The 17,641-nt window shown below is 41.9% G+C and overlaps 1 pseudogene; it reads right to left on the bottom strand.

Moving 5' to 3' along the window:
- Positions 1 to 12,740, bottom strand: part of LOC113935851 — a 47,808-nt pseudogene extending 35,068 nt beyond the window's left edge.
- Between the last annotated feature and the right edge of the window lie 4,901 nt (positions 12,741 to 17,641).

Genomic DNA, 17,641 nt, shown 5'->3' with positions numbered 1-17,641 from the left:
TCGTATCTTTCAATAATCACTCTCAATGTGAATGGCCTAAATGCTCCCATGAAATGGCATAGGGTTGCAGATCGGATAAAGACATGACCCATCCATATTCTGTCTACAAGAGACTCATTCTGAACCTAAAGATACATCCAGACTGAAAGTGAGAACCATTTTTCATGCCAACAGACCTCAAAAGAAAGCTGGGGTAGCAATTCTCATGTCAGAAAAATTAGATTTTAAGCTAAAGACTGTAGTAAGAGATACAGAGGAACACTATATCATTCTTAAAGGGTCTATCCAACAAGATCTAACAATTGTAAATATCTATGCCCCCAACATGTGAGCAGCCAACTACATAAGCCAAATGTTAACCAAAATAAAGGAGACCTCAACACTCCACTCTCGGCAATAAACAGATCTAAGCAGAAGATCAACAAAGAAACAAGAGCTTTGAATGACAAATTGGACCAGATGGACCTCATAGATATATACAGAACATTCCATCCTAAAACAACAGAATACTCATCCTTCTTGAACGCACATGGAACTTTCTCCAGAACGGACCACATACTAGGTCACAAAAAAGGTCTCAGTCGATACCAAAAGATTGAGATTATTCCCTGCGTATTTTCAGACCACAATGCTTTGAAATAATTTGGAAGGAATTCAAACACTTAGAAGCTAAAGACCATCCTGCTTAAGAATGTTTGGGTCAACCAGTAAATTAAAGAAGAACTTAATTCATGGAAACCAATGAGAACGAAAACACATTGGTCCAAAACCTATGGAATACACAAAGGCGGTCCTAAGGGGGAAATACATAGCCATCCAAGCCTCACTCAAAAAAGAAAAATCCTGAATGCACAAGCTAACCTTACACCTAAAGGAACTGGAGAAAAAAGAGCAAATAAAACCTAAACCAAGCAGGAGAAGAGAAATAATTAAGATTAGAGCAGGGATCAATGAATTAGAAACCAGAAAAACAGTAGAGCAGGTCAATGAAACTAGAAGCTGGTTCTTCAAAAGAATTAACAGATCGATAAACCTGTGGCCAGACTAATCCAAAAGAAAAGAGAAAGAACCCAAATTAATAAAATTATGAATGAAAGGGGAGAGATCATGACTAACATCAAGGAAACAGAGACAATTATTAGAAATTATTATCAGCAACTATATGCCAATAAATTAAGCAAGAAGAATAAATTATATATCTAAGTTAAAATAAATTATATATCTAGGTTAAATAAATTAACCTAGAAGAAATGGATGCCTTCCTGGAAAGTTATAAATGACCAAGACTAAAACAGGAAGAAATTGACGATCTGAATAGACCAATAACCAGTAACGTAATTGAAGCAGTGATCAAAAACCTCCCAAAAAACAAGAGCCCAGGGCTAGATGGATTCCCAGGGGGAATACTACCAAACATTTAAAGAAGAAATAGTACCTATTCTTCTGACACTGTTTCAAAATATAGAAACAGAAGGAAAACTTCCAAACTCATTCTGAGGCCAGCATTACCTTGATCCCATAATCAGGCAAATACCCCATCAAAAAGAATTACAGACCAATATCCCTAATGAATATGCATGCCAAGATACTCAACAAGATCCTAGCCAATAGGATCCAATAGTACTTTAAAAGGATTATCCATCACAACCAGGTGGGATTTATTCCTGGGATGCAAGGGTTGTTCAGTATTTGCAAATCAATCAGTGTGACAGAACATATTAATAAAGGAAAAGAACCATATGATCCTCTCAATTGATACAGAAAATGCATTTGACAAAATACAGCATCCTTTCCTGATTAAAACTCTTCAGAGTGTAGGGCTATGGGGAAGATTCCTCAAGTTCATAAAAACCATCTCTGAGAAGCCCACAGTGAATATCATTATCACTGGGAAAGAGCTGAGAGCCTTTCCCTTAAGGTCAGGAACACGACAGGGATGCCCACTCTCGCCACTGTTGTTCAACATAGTACTACAAGTCCTAGCAACAGCAATCAAACAACAAAAAGAAATAAAAGGTATTCAAATTGGCAAAGAAGAAGTCAAACTCTCTCTCTTCCCAGATGACATGATACTTTATGTGGAAAACCCAAAAGACTCCACCCCCAAATTACTAGAACTCATACAGCAATTCAGTAATGTGGGAGGGTACAAAATCAATGCACAGAAATCAGTTGCTTTCCTATACACTAACAATGTAACTGTAGAAAGAGAAATTAGGGAATCGATTCCATTTACAGTAACACCAAAAACCATAAGATACCTTGGAATAAACCTAACCAAAGAGGTGAAGGATCTATACCCTAGAAACTACAGAACACTTACGAAAGAAATTGAAAACACAAAAAGATGAAAAAACATTCCATGCTCATGGATCAGAAGAATAAACACTGTAAAAAGGTCTATGTTGCCCAGGGCAATCTATACTTTCAATGCCATCCCAATCAAAATACCAATGGCATTTTTCAAGTGCTGGAACAAACAATCCTAAAATTTGTATGGAACCAGAAAAGACCCCAAATCGCCAAGGAATTGCTGAAAAAGAAAAACAAAGCTGGGGGCATCACATTGTCTGATTTCAGGCTGTATTGCAAAGCTGTGATCACCAAGACAGCATGGTGCTGACACAGAAGCAGACACATGGATCAACGGAACAGAATAGAGAGCCCAAATATGGACCCTCAACTCTATGGTCAACTAATCTTCAACAAATCAGGAAAAAATATGCAATGGAAAAAAGACAGTCTTTTCAATAAATGATGCTGGGAAAATTGGACAGCTATATACAGAAGAATGAAACTCGACCATTCTCTTACACCATACACAAAGATAAATTCTAAATGGATGAAAGACCTCAATGTAAGACAGGAATCCATCAAAATCCTAGAGGAGAACATAGGCAGTAACCTCTTCGACCTCGGCCACAGCAAGTTCTTTTCAGGACATGTCTCCAAAGGCAAGGGAGACAAAAGCAAAAATGAACTTTTGGGACTTCATCAAGATAAAATCTTCTGCACAGCAAAGGAAACAGTCAACAAAACTAAGAGGCAACCCATGGAATGGGAGAAGATATTTGCAAATGACATTACAGATAAAGGGCTGGTATCCAAGATCTATAAAGAACTTCTCAAACTCAACATCCAAAAAAACAAATAATCTAGTCAAAAAATGGGCAGAAGACATGAACAGACACTTCTCCAAAGACATACAAATGGCTGACACATGAAAAAATGTTCAACATCATTAGGCATCGGGGAAATTTAAATCAAAACCACATTGAGATACCACCTTACACCACTTAGAATGGCAAAAATTAACAAGGCAGGAAACAACAAATGTTGGAGAGGTTGTGGAGAAAGGGGAACCCTCTTACACTGTTGGTGGGAATGCAAGTTGGTACAGGCACTTTGGAAAACAGTACGGAGGTTCCTCAAACAGTTAAAAATAGAGCTCCCCTATGACCCAGCAATTGCACTACTGGGTATTTACCCCAAAGGTACAGATGTAGTGAAAAGAAGGGCCACATGCACCCCAATGTTCATAGCAGCAATGTCTGCAATAGCCAAACTGTGAAAGGAGCCGAGAGGCCCTTCAACAGATGAATCGATAAAGAAGATGTGGTCCATATATACAATGGAATATTACCCAGCCATCAGAAAGGATGAATATGCACCATCTGCCTCAACATGGATGGAACTGGAGGAGATGATGCTAAGTGAAATAAGTCAAGCAGAGAAAGTCAATGATCACATGGTCTCACTCATTTGTGGAACATAAGCAATAGCACAGAGAACATGAGGGGAAGGAAGGGAAAACTGAAGGAGGGGAAGTCAGAGGGGGAGACGAACCATGAGAGACTATGGTCTCCAGGAAACAATCTGAGGGTTTCAGAGGGGAGGTGGGTGGGGGGATGAGGTAGCCCAGTGATGGGTATTAAGAGGGTACGTGTTGCAAAGAGCACTGGGTGTTATACACAAATAATGAATCATGGATCACTACATCAAAAACTAATGATGTGCTGTATGGTGACTAACATAACATAATTTAAAAAAATATAAATGGTTAATTTTATGTCATGTGAATTCCAGTTTGATTAAAAGTTCATTTTTATTTTTTAAAAAATTTTTTAAAAAGATTTTATTTATTTATTTGACAGAGAGAGACAGTGAGAGCAGGAACACAAGCAGGGGGAGTGGGAGAGGGAGAAGCAGGCTTCCCGCTGAGCCAGGAGCCCGATGTGGGACTCGATCCCAGGACCCTGGGATCATGACCTGAGTTGAAGGCAGACGCTTAATGACTAAGACACCCAGGTGCCCTAAAAGTTCATTTTTTTAAGTAACTAAAAATGTGAGTGATTAATTTCACAATAGATTTAAAAAACAGGTATTTTCTGATTTTAATATGTTAAAATTTTGAAGCTAAGTCTGTTTATATTATGTAGAAATAACAGTTTCTCTTAGGCTGGTTCCTCTAATTACCTGAAATTCTATTACTGAATCTTCTCAACATAGTTTCACATATGAAACGGACATGAGGTGAGGGGTGTTATTGTCATATGGATTTGTAAACCTATAGTTATCATGAATAAATAAAAATTAATGTCCAGTTGCCCAAAATTAATAAATCCCGACTTCACAAAGATTATCAGGAGACTATATATAACCTTAAGGGTCATATGACCAAGATCAAGGAATAATTTCTAAGGCATTATTATCAGTAGCACTTAAGGGCAGAAACGATATTTTCCAGTGCCATAAGATCCATGTGCAGAGGTGGTCAACATAAGAAACAATAATAGTCAGAAGACTATAAAACACCTGAGAACATAACAGTCTTCATGGGTTATAAATAAAAGGATTTCCAGAACTTTACACATTTGGTGGAAAATTGTGTCAAAAGTCATAGTGATGTAAAGTACATGAAATGTAAGAAATTGGCTGTTTCTATAAAATAAACTTAGATATTTAGGTATTAGTTTAGCATACCAAGAGTTACATGGTGAATCTAGACACGGAAATGATATAACAATAAAGCATCTGAATCGAACTTTAAAATATCTCTATAAAATTCATATAATACCTAACAAGTTATGTTTAGTAAACTTAAGATATACTATATAAAGACCAAAATATCTTATAAAAGAAATTATGAATGAATTTCTTTGTATTTCTGAGGTTGAACACAGTCACTTAATAACAAAAGCATGTTCTCAAGATATCCAATATGCTAAATTTTAAAAATCCAAATTCATTCCAATGAGAAAGGTATTCGTCAATAAGCAGGTATTAACTCAAGCAAAACAGATATAGGAAAGATAACTATGATTTTATTTTCACCAAATTCCAGATAAAGGTTTTTGGACTAAGACTGCTCCTCCATATCCCTTAGTACTCAGGAAGGAAATCTTGTAAAATATATGAAACAACATTCATTCCCTGATCAAAGAGTCCCACGAATTACAGGTATAAAACAAAGAACATTGATGAGTGTCATCAAAAACACATAATAATTAAATACATATATAACAAGTTCATTTGTAATAGATGGAACCCTGCAGATCAAAGTAACATTCAACTACAGAAATGCAGTAGAGTTCAATAAGGTAGGCACCATGAACTCACAAATTCCCTCAACACAATAAATCAACATCTTATTTGTTGAAGAAGGAACAATGGCACACACATGCAATGACACTGGTGCATGAACGATAGTTTGGTCAGCAGTCTCACAGATGAGGATATGAAGGCAGACAATTTTCTCCCTAGAATAAATTCCTGAACTTATTCACGCCAAATTAAGGGGGATGATCCTTACAATACTCCATCAACACTGCCACAGTGTCCTCAAGACACACTTTGGTGACACGCCAAAAACCGGAAGGACAACTGGAGCCATCAGCCAGGCTCTCGTGCTACACTCACTGTCAGCATCCTGGAACATGCTGACCACGCTACTCAGGTGCTTCAGGGCCCACGTCGCTACTTAGCAGGGTGATGCTCTGACATCTAAATATATGTGCTCTCCATCCAGAATGTTCTTTTACCCAGTAAAATTCTCCTGGGAGAGCTCACCACAAGGTGCCCAGTTGTCCAAAATATGAGGATAAAATTTCAGACGCTGAGGAACTGTATTTCAGAACCAAGAAAATTTCACAGGCAACACCATACAAACTTAGGAGACCAGGAAATCAGGGACAGCCAAGGGTTTCCCACACTCCCAGACTAAGGAGGAGCTGCAAGAGGGAGACAAAGACAGGAAATTAAGGAAGGGGGTCTGATTTTGTGGGGTGTTCAAACAGGACCTAAGGTCGGCCTACAGTCTCCAGGCTGAGGGCCCAAATCCTGAGATACAGTCCCCTTGAAGGACTGGGAATCAAAGGTTTTCCCCGCCCTCTCTCTATACAGCACTGCTGAAAGCAATCTCAAAACACCCTTCTATTCCCAGTACTCATTCCCCTGAAGGGCGAAAGTGGAAATGAGGATATGGTAGAGGCACGGATCAGGCAGAGGGCTTGACACAGCCCATGCTCCTGCCTGGAGTCCCAGATGCAAAAGAGCAGCCGATGTTCCCATCATGACAGGTCACTCAGCACATGGAATGGGATGCAAGCTGGAGAAGGCCTGCAGTCAGGACGAAGGGGAGCCTCAGATCAGATCTGTGTGGACGGAGTAGGGAAGGAGAGGCTAAGGAAGGAAGAATACCCCTTACAAAGAGCCCTTCATGTGCTCCCCAAGGTTGAACCAGTAAAGGGCCCTGGGGGCGGGCAGAGAACTGCATGTCTGGGTCATGTTAAAGACTGCCCTTGTTGCTGACAAGAGCAGCAGAACCACCGAGGAGGGCACAGAAACATACACATACAAAGAAGAGAGTGAAGGAGAGGGAGAACAATGAGTTCCTGTGAGAGTCCATGAGAAATCAACTCTTCTTTTCCAACCACCTCTCCTATGCAGAGGGAATGGTCCAAATGACATTTCAGGAAGTCACTTTCTGCCATCTATCCCTATTCGTGTTCACATCTTTGACACCTTCCCACCCACCAGGGTTTTGTTGCTAGTTTTACCCCACTCTTAGCATTTCAGAGCAAGCACTCTCCACAGTGGAGATAATATTCAGCTCAGAAAGAGATTCCTGCTGATATGGAAAACAGCAGATGATGTCCTGGGGTTTTCCCAGTCCTTTGTCAGCTGAGACCAAGGACATTCATTACAGGCGCGTCTAGAATAGCATTTCACAAATTTGTTCAATGACATTCTTCTTCCTAATGCTTAAATGTTTGACAGATATCCAGCTCTCTTCCCAGAACGACCAAGTCAAAATTACAGGTGTAAAACCAGGGAATGTGGTATTTTAGTTTTGACATAAGGTCTTGTTCCTTCTAGCACCACCACTACCTGCATGATCATCTGCGTTTAAAATCCAGATACCACATTGTGAAGCTTTTCATTTCTGAATCAGCAGGGCTTCAATTTCAGTCAAGCAGAGAAGGGGCTCCCAAGAAATCCCCAAGAAAAACAAAGATACACCAGAGCAGTACCCAACCTCCGTAGGGAAACTAATCCTCACCCAGGAAGACCAGGTTCCTGTAGTTCTCCACCATCACGTCCCTGTACAAGGCCCTCTGAGCAGGGTCCAGGCACTCCCACTCCTCCTGAGAGAATTCTATGGCCACATCCCTGAAGGTCAACAGTTCCTGAAATGGAAGCACATTTCACCAAGAGGCCATTAGGGAACTACTTACTTCATAAAAATGAGAGGAGGAGAGAGGTGGAAGGGTCAAACAGAAATGAGGGCTTCCGTAGGTCCACAAAAGATCATTCTGAGCAAGTCATATACCCCTGATTTGGATTTGTTACACTTTTCCATCACAGGATTTCCTTCAGCTCAACTGAGGACTTTACAATATTGTGCCAGATAAAATACACAAATGCAAAAACATCGACAAATGGTAAACTACATGCAAGTTCTAGGTAGTATGTTGTACACACCAAATGACAGCAAATTTCCACACGAGCTACAGCATGAGTAGTGTCTTCAGGGTTGATAAAGTCTATAGTAGTGTTAATGAAAGGTGTAAACTGCAAAATGGGAATCTCATAATAATAAAGCCATCTGAAGTTCTGAACACTTCCCATATGGTAAGCATTACTCTAATGCTTTACAAGTGTTAACCTGTAGAAGGACATTGCATCCAATTAAATTAGTATTTGTTCCCATCTTACACAGGACCCAACTCTGTCACACACACTCTAATGAACATGCCTCTGGTCAAACAGATACAAACGGCAGAGCGTGCACCTGAACCAAGTGGTCAGGCTTTAGGATGGAACTCATAGTGCCACACAGTGAAGTAATGCATGCAACAATGAACGTCTGTTGACAGAGGGTTTGCTAATGAAGAAAACCTGAAACAAGTTCAAGGCTGAAACATAAGCCTGGATAAAAGGTCAATATATACGCATGCACACACACATGCACTTACACCATATTCCTACTGCTATTATCTCATTTCCATGATGGTGTAGAAATAAATTTAAGGCCATGGAAAATATGTCAGACATACTTCCAACGTTAAAATAAATAAAAGTTATTTATGAAAGGATGATGTCTTTTTTACACACCATGGGCTAATGTTCACACACACGTGTGGACAGAAAACACATACACTGAAAATAACTGAAATCAAAATACGACTTTCTAAATGACATCTTTTTTTTTTTTAAGATTTTATTTATTTATTTGATAGAGAGAGACACAGTGAAGAGAGGGAACACAAGCAGGGGGAGTGGGAGAGGGAGAAGCAGGCCTCCCGCTGAGCAAGGAGCCCGATGTGGGACTCGATCCCAGGACTCTGGGATCATGACCTGAGCCGAAGGCAGATGCTTAACCGACTGAGCCACCCAGCCGTCCTTAAATGACATCTATTTTTACATAAATCTTTATTATCTATCATTTTTTACTCATGTGCATTTCTGGTACAAGAACACGTGCAAATTGTACGAGATGTAAATAAAACTGTCAATGTTATTCTATTTAGTCTGCTTACAAAAACAACCCTGTAAACACAATTTTTTAAAAAAATATTTTATTTCTTTGAGAAAGAGACAGAGTGAGAGAGAACATGAGCAGGGTGAGGGGCAGAGGGAGAAGCAGACTCCCCGCTGAGCAGGGAACCCAATGCGGGGCTTGATCCTGGGACTCCAGGATCATGACCTGAGCCACAGGCAGACGCCCCTAAACACAATTTTTTTTTTAAAGTAATCTCTACTACCAACGTGGGGCTCAAACTCATGACTTCCAGATCAAGAGTCCCATGATCTACCCCCCAAACAAGCCATGCACCCCCTGCAAGATTTTTCTAAAACTAGTAACAAGTACTTTTGATCTCCATTAAATAGATACATGGAAGTGTATGAGCTGGAATCTGCATGCAGATCGAGGGGCTGAGGGCAGGTCCTGGCGTGAGCATGAGCAAACATGTCAGGAGGGACACCAGAGTGTGGCGAGCACGGCCACCTGGAGGTGAGGACACAGACGACAGAACAAGGAACTGAGATATGACTTTACCTGAGAATGAGTCATTCCTGACTCTCTGGGCTTTCCTCCTCTCCCTCCCCTGGGCTTCTCTGCCAGGCTAGATGGGTCTTGAGACGTCAATCCTGAGTGTCAAATATATGCTGTTTAGAACTTGGTCAACATACGCCTTCCTGTTGCACACACACACACACAGGAAGATCCTCCCCTCTGCTGCCCACCGCCACAGGAGGGATTCAGGGACACCGTACTGCTACATGGAGACCAGCAAGTGAGTGTTGTGACCTCTTCCCGCAGAACTCACTCCCCTCCTGGTGAAGCACACACATGAGCTGCAGCAGTGGGGATCTGGGCTGCATTAACCCTCCCTTTAAAGCCACAGACCCGCCCCGATAACACCCCATGTAGAGAACAGCCCCCCTCACCTCTCTCTAGATCAGGGGCTGCTTTTAGTTCTCATCACTGGATGAGCCAGAGCCCTAGTGCTTGATGCTGGATAATGAGGCTGGGCCCCATTATGCCCAAACACAAGAAGAGAAATCTCTGGGGACTGGGCACATGAGGAATGTGCAAAATGCCTCACAATCCCATGGGAAGTCAGGGTGGAACACCAGAGGAGACCAGCCCAGCACCCCACCCACCTGCGGCTCTGCTCCCTCCTAGGGCCCTGTCCCCTGCATGCAAACAGTGGAAGAGAAAGGAGCAGAGAGACCCATGCAGAGCAGGCATCACAGGTCAGAATGGGGGGTTGGAGGGAAGCTAGAATGGGACATGGCAGTGTCAGAGATGGCCCCATGAGAAGGTGATCTCACAACAAACACCTGGGGAAGGAAGTTCACCACCTGCATTTGAAGCCAGAGAATTCTAGACAGAGGGACCACCCTTGGGAAAGCCCTGGGGCAGTGCTGACCCTGGCCTCAAGAACAGCAAAGGCATCTGTGGGCCTCAATCCCAGGGAGGGAGGAGGAGACAAGCAGGGGATCAGGTCACAGAAGTAGATCAGGAATGTCCAGCCATGGTCTTCAGACGATGTTCTCCTCCATCTCAAGTGAATTCTGGAAGCCCTGTAGTCTTTCACCCAGATTAGTCTTTTTTTTTTTTAAATTCTATCATAAGTGAAAACACAAGACTAGCCAATGGGCTACTCCTCCAATCAGAGAGGGTTGAGGAAAAATATGCAGAGGAAACGGAAGTTAACAAGGTGGAGAGAAGAAAACTGAAACACACACACACAAACGAGAGGTAAGATTTGTCGATACTGTAACGTCCAGAAAGCCATTAAAAAAAAATGTCTTCAAAGGAAGGAGTGGTCACTGTTCAACATGTTGCTGATCAGATGAAGAGAGTCAATCACCCAGTAGATTTAGAACATTGGAGGACATTACTGTCTCCGACAAAGGGAATGGAATGGTAGACCAAAGTCTGAGGGTTAAGAGTCAAATTCAAGCACAACTGCAGAGTACAGACAAATTTTCAGTGTTCTGCATAGAAGAGCTCTTTGTATCTTTTCACTATTGTGAGAAATGCTATGAACATAAGAGTACAAATACTTGTTCTGGTCCCTGTTTTCAAGTTCTTTGTGAATATACACAGAAGTAAATTTGGTGGATCATATGGTAATTCTACGTTTAATTTTTTAAAAAGCTATCTTATGATGCAAATAATTATAAAATGCACGAGTCTTATAAACAGTAATTCTCTTTCTCATCTGTTCAATTCAAACAAGCAAATTTAAAGTTAAATACATTATGGAGACACAGGTCACTCTATCACAACTGAATCACCCATGTCCCATTAACCACCACTCACCCAGATCTGGGTTCCCTTTTTCTCCCTCCGAAGGATTTCTGTCTATCCATCTGTTCGTGTCTTTCTCTTTCCTGATTCACTCTACTGTTTCTCCTTTCCTGTGATTCCCGTCTCCAGTCTTGCTTTCTCCCCTTTTCTCTCTTCCTTTCCCTGCACCTACACTTTCCGGGGGCACTCCTGAGACCTATTTCACCTTCCCTTACTCCTTCTGCCCAGGCTTTCCGACTGCTCCGAGCTCCATCAATGCCGGCCTCGCTCTCCGCCCCACCCCCACCTGTGTCCTGGGCTCTCCCAGGTCCGCTCCCTGCGCCCCGACTCACTGGCACCCCCTCTGGCTGAGCTCTCGCACTGCTGAGTCTCTCTGCGCTGTCAGCCCCACCGCCTCAGTCCCAGCATCTTCTGCCCACAGCCCTTTTCTCCCCGCTGTCTGCGTCAAGTACCTCGCCCTCGTGGCCCCACCTCTGCTAACCGAGGGCCCCGACTGTCCTGTCCCCCTTCTTCTGGAGCGCCTCCCTTTCCTCCACATTTCGCTCTTCTCTCTTCTCCGCTTGCGACTTTCCGCTCTTACGGCCTCATTGCAGGTCCCTCCCGCGTCCTCTATCTTGCCGCCTCTTCACGGACCCTCTCACGGATCTCTCCTCCGCCATTCCCCTTCTCCTGCTCCCCCTCTCCCCCTCGTCTGCCGCCGTCCCGGCCTCCCTTCCGCGGTCCCGGCTTCCCCAAGGCCCCCCATCCTCGCGGGGAGGGGGAGGGGACCTGCTCCGTGACTCCCCGCGATCTTCCGTCCCAAAGCCCGCGCGGACGAGGGTGCCGTCCCTGGGCATCGGTCCTCTCACGCTACGCGGGGCTGCACGGCGCGGGGGCACCTCAGGAGGGCGGCGGGGTCTGCGCAATCCCAGGGCCAGGGCCAGACTCCGCGCCTCGACGGGCCGAGCCGGGCCAGGCTGCGGCGCGAGGCGCACACGCCCATCTCCCTGGACTCCCACGGCGCGGGCGGGAGGGGCGCCCAGGGACGGCGCGAAGCGAGGAGACAACGCGGCAGGCGGCGTCTGAAGGCCCGAGGCCCGGGGGACCACAGGCAGGGGCCGACTCCGAAAAATGTGAACCTAAACGCACCGGGACCCCCGGAGCCGCAGCGCCGCCCGCAGGGTTCCGTGTGTATCTCCGCGACGCCCTACTTACCGCGGTGGGAGGCGGGGGTGAGGGGACTCTAATGTGCGCGGAGACCCCAGACCCCAGGCTTGTAGGCCTGGGGACTGAGATTCTGACGTAGAAAAGAGAAAGTTCAAAACCCTCAGAGGCCGATTTGACGTTCGCTCTCTGCCAGCCGCTTCCGGGTCGGTGAAATGCTGCGCGTGCGCGCCGGTGGAACGGCGGGATTGGGCAGGGTCCGCGGAGAGTGCTTCCGGTAATGAGCGGGGTGCGAATAGTGGCCTGGCTCTGACGCGCCCCGCCTGTGGGCGGGGCTGGGGCGAGGCCGGGATATTGCGCTTCCGGCAATAGGGGAACTCACGCCCTGCCCACATCTTGGCCCTAAACCCAGGGGGCAGGATGGGGCGGAGCTATGGAGGAGCGCTTCCGGTAATGGGTGAGAAACTGAAATGGCCGGCGGAGCCAAGATGTCGGGAGGGCGGGGCCAGGACGAAACTGGGCGGAGAATTTCCGGCACTTGGTGAGTCGTAAGGTTTGCCCTAGCCAGGATTTCCGGAGAGTGGCCATGACCGCTCAGCGAGGTGGGCGGGGTCTGGCTTCTTCTGGGGCACGACGTCGGTCTTTTTTGGAATTTCTAATCGTTTCTATTTCTTTTGCGTCCAGTGGGACGGGACTACTTCCTACGAATTTAAGTTCATGTTTGAACAGTGAGGTAAAGATTGGAGTTGTGTGGGCGCCTGGGTGGTTCAGTTGGTTAAGCGACTGCCTTCGGCTCAGGTCATGATCCTGGAGTCCCTGGATGGAGTCCCGCATCGGGCTCCCCGCTCAGCGGGGAGTCTGCTTCTCCCTCTGACTCTCCCCCCTCTCATGCTCTTTCTCTCTCTCTCTCTCAAATAAATAAATAAAATCTTTAAAAAAAAGGATTGGAGTTGTGCGGGACATGTGTGTTGAAAGTTAACATGGTTATATTTTAAGGGTGAAAGTGGCTTTCCTCAAAAACTGTTGTGAGAAGAAAAGAAACAACTTTTGGCAAGGATGTGGAGAAAAAGGAACCCTCCTGTACCGTTTATGGGAATGCAAACTGGTGCAGACTCTGTAGAAGACAGTATGAATCTACTCCAAAATAGAAGTACCTTACTACCCAGTAATTGAACTAGTGGGTATTAACCCAAAGAATAGGTAAACACTAATTCAAAAGGATATATGCACCCATATGTTTATTGTAGCATTGTTTACAATAACCAAATTATTGAAGCGAAGAAGTGTCCATCGACTGATGATTGGATGAGATGTTATATATATATAATATATATACACGATGGAATATTACTCAGCCATAAAAGAGAGTGAAATCTTGCCATTCACCTCAACCTGGATGGAACTAGATGGTATGATGCTAAGTCAAGTAAGTCAGCCAGAGAAAGACAAATACCAAATGATTTCACTCAGATGTGGAATTTAAGAAACAAAGCAAAACAAAGGAAAAAAGGAACAAAAAAAAAGACTCTTAACTACAGAGAAAAATTAATGGTTACCAGCAAGGAGGTAGGGGTGAGGGATGGGAAAAGTAGGTGCTGGGGATTAGGAGTAAACCTATCATGAGTAATTTATAGGGTTGTCAAATCACTATATTGTATGTCTCAATATAACACTGAATGTTAACTACATTGGAATTAAAATTAAAAACTTAATTTAAAAAACCCTCTTTTGATGAAGAGATAGAGATGCATGTCTTGGGAGAGGTGAGCTGGAATCGGTAGTCTGGGACCAGGTCCTCCATGGGGAGTTATGTGGGATCATGGCTGGAATATCTCCTACATTAGAATTTAAGCAATTTAAGTAAGCAAGGAGTGCACCTGTCTGTGCAGCAGATGCAAACTGAAATGTGAAATGCAAAACTATGCTAAATGTACCATTATTTACCAACATTTTTCAGAACATAATTTCCATTTCTAACCCCATTCACCATGTACTCAATCATGTACTCATTTTCAGAGACGTTCATAGGCACAAGACCTGGAGTGTGGGAGATGAGGGATAGATTTAGGTCACCAACTACTGGTTTAAAAAAAATTTTTTTTTTAATGTAGATCTAACTCGAGTTGTTCTTTATATCTGTCAACACATTCCACACTTGAGGTGACAAACTCAAATTACTTTCAGGTAAACCTTTGTGACATCATAATGGATTTCTAAACATTATTTCTAAACATAATTTCAAATTCACTTTACTTATATATAGTTAATATTTTATATTATAGTTTTATTAGTATATATAATTAGTATATATTAGTATATGTATTAGTATTGTATTATTAGTCTATATATTAGTATTATGTTATATTGGTACATATATTGGTATATAAGTATATATATTACTATTATATTAGCAAATATATTAGTATATGTTAGTTTATATTAGTATATATTATATATAACTATATATAGCTATAGTTTAGTATTGTTATATATTATAGTGTATTATATATAATTATATATTATTTTATAATTATGTTATAAGTAATATAAATAATTATATTATGGCAAGATTTCTCTCTTTTTTATGGCTGAATAATATTCCATTGTGTGTATATAAATCAATATTATATATTTTTAATTATATATTATATATATATATCTCACAACTTCTTTATTCATTCAATCCTCAATGGATACTTGTGCTGCTGCCTTATCTTGGTTATTGTAATTAATGCTATTTTAATCATATGGGTACATGTATCCCTTTGAATTAGTGTTTTTGTATTCTTTGGGTAAATAGTGTGATTGCTGGATCATTAGATAGTTCTATTTTTAACTTTTTGAGGAATCTCCATACTGTTTTCCACAGTGGCTGCACCAGTTTGCATTCCCACCAACAATAGTGCACGAAGGTTCCTTTTTCTCCAAATCCTTGCCAACACTTGCTGTTTCTTGTGTTGTTGATTTTAGACATTCTCACATGTGTGAGGCGATATCTCATTGTAGCTTTGATTTGCATTTTCCTGATGGTAAGTGATGATGAACATCTTTTCATGTGTCTCTTGGCCTTCTGGATATCTTTTGCCAAATTCACTTTACTTTTATCCAAAGTAAATAATGTATTTTCATTAAAAAATTATTTTCTATTTTAGCACTTTGTTCCTTTTCTATTTCATTTTGTATAAAAAGACTTTTAATATATTAAATTTGTAAGGTTTCACTGCCATATACATTATATGGCATTTCATAAGCTTTAAAGTAATGTTTATAGTCTTGATGTTCATTACATTTGAATTCCTTAGCATTTACTAAAATTTGAGTTATTATTCCTCATAAAATCTTAAGTTTTCATTCCAAAACTAACATGTGATGATCCCACAAAGATTGAATTTTGGATGAAAACATTGCCATGTATATTACATTTTAAGATTTCTCTGAGGTAGTTATTTACTGATGTTTAGTAATGTTTTACTCTTGCTGAAATATAGTGCCCATCCAGTATAATTTTAAGATCTCCCCTAGTATGAATGTATGTTTAGTGAAAATTCATCCTAAAGTCTTTGCAAATTTTTTTCTAATAACTGTGATATTTTGTTATCAATAAAGAACCTTTATGCAAATGTTGGTTTTGACACTAGGAAGAATTCTTTCAGGTTGTGACAGTAAGGAACCATTTTGATGGATCTCTTTACTTGATTACATTTATAATGTGCATCCTTGTTTTTAAATGTAAGTCACCCAGATATAACTGAAAAGAGAATCCAATCATATTATCATATCATTCCATGAATTTGTTTCCTGCACATTAAAAAAAATAGTGTTGGGGATAGATTTGGGGATCTTGCAGAAGGTAGATTATATAGATTAGCTGTACTATGAATACTGTCAACCATCCATGTTGGTTTCAGCATGGATTCCCATGTTCACAAGCAAACTTCCATCAAACTCTGGACATTGTGGAACTTCCATCAAACTCTTAATTGGGGGGAAGCCAGTTATAGGTGAAAGTCATGCACCCATTTTGTTTATGGGGAATTTTGTTGCTTATAAAATTTACAAGTCAGCAAAATGAACACATTCACAGGGAAAAAAAGAGAATATTTCCTCAATCACAGGAAGACTTTGATATGTGTCGCCTTGTTATATCATTATAAAACAGATGCAAATTATTAAAGATTGAAGACTTCAAAATCATTAGACTTCAAATTTTAGAAAAACACAGGACCTAGTTCACCTAGTTAAGGTGAACTAAAAATTAAACTGTATCACAAAAACAGAGTATACATTTTTTAAGCATACATGGAACATATGATATTTATCACTATCAAAATTTAAAAATCTAGGGGCACCTGGGTGGCTCAGTCATTAAGCATCTACCTTCGGCTCAGGTCATGATCCCAGGATCCTGGGATCAAGCCCCACATCCAGCTCCCTGCTCAGTGGGAAGCCTGCTTCTCCCTCTCCCACTTCCCCTGCTCGTGTTCCCTCTTTCACTGTGTCCCTCTCTGTCAAATAAATAAATAAAATCTTTTTAAAAAATTTAAAAATCTAGACTTAGATAAGGAGAGACATATACAAAACATTCTTGCAATAGAGAAATTTCTCTGATCACAAAATGTACACAGGCCTCAAGGTCAGACAGAAAAAAAGCTTTTCTAAAAAGGAGTAAACAACACTAGCAAGAAGAGATGTGGTAGTATATGAGCAGGTAGCATGACCTATAGTTGATCAGGGAATTTTTTAAAAGATTTTTATTTATTTTAGAGAGAGAGTGGGGAGAGGGGCAGAGGGAGAGGGAGAGAGAGAATCCCAAGCAGACTCCCCGATGAGTGCAGAGCCTGAAGCGGGGCCTGCTGCAGAGCCGTGGGGGGTTTGATCCCACGACCCATGAGATCATGACCTACACCGGAATCACAAGTTGGACACTTAACTGACTAAGCCACCCAGGTACAGTGATCAGGGAATATTTTACCCTGAGGTCAGCCCTCTCTTTTCAGGGGCTATTAGCAGGAAGGGTTTTTCCTAATTACAATGCTTAAGGATGGGCCAGTGTTCAGGGACCTTGAAGGAGAGAAACTTAACATTTGATTAAGTCATGTTACAGGCATTAAATTCTGGTTGATCAGTAGGGACAATCAATTCACCTAATTATAGGACAAAAAATGGGAATTT

This window comes from Zalophus californianus, chromosome 17 (assembly GCF_009762305.2).
Source record: "Zalophus californianus isolate mZalCal1 chromosome 17, mZalCal1.pri.v2, whole genome shotgun sequence".
Lineage (NCBI taxonomy): Eukaryota > Metazoa > Chordata > Mammalia > Carnivora > Otariidae > Zalophus > Zalophus californianus.
This window is presented reverse-complemented; position numbering and strand designations above follow the sequence as displayed.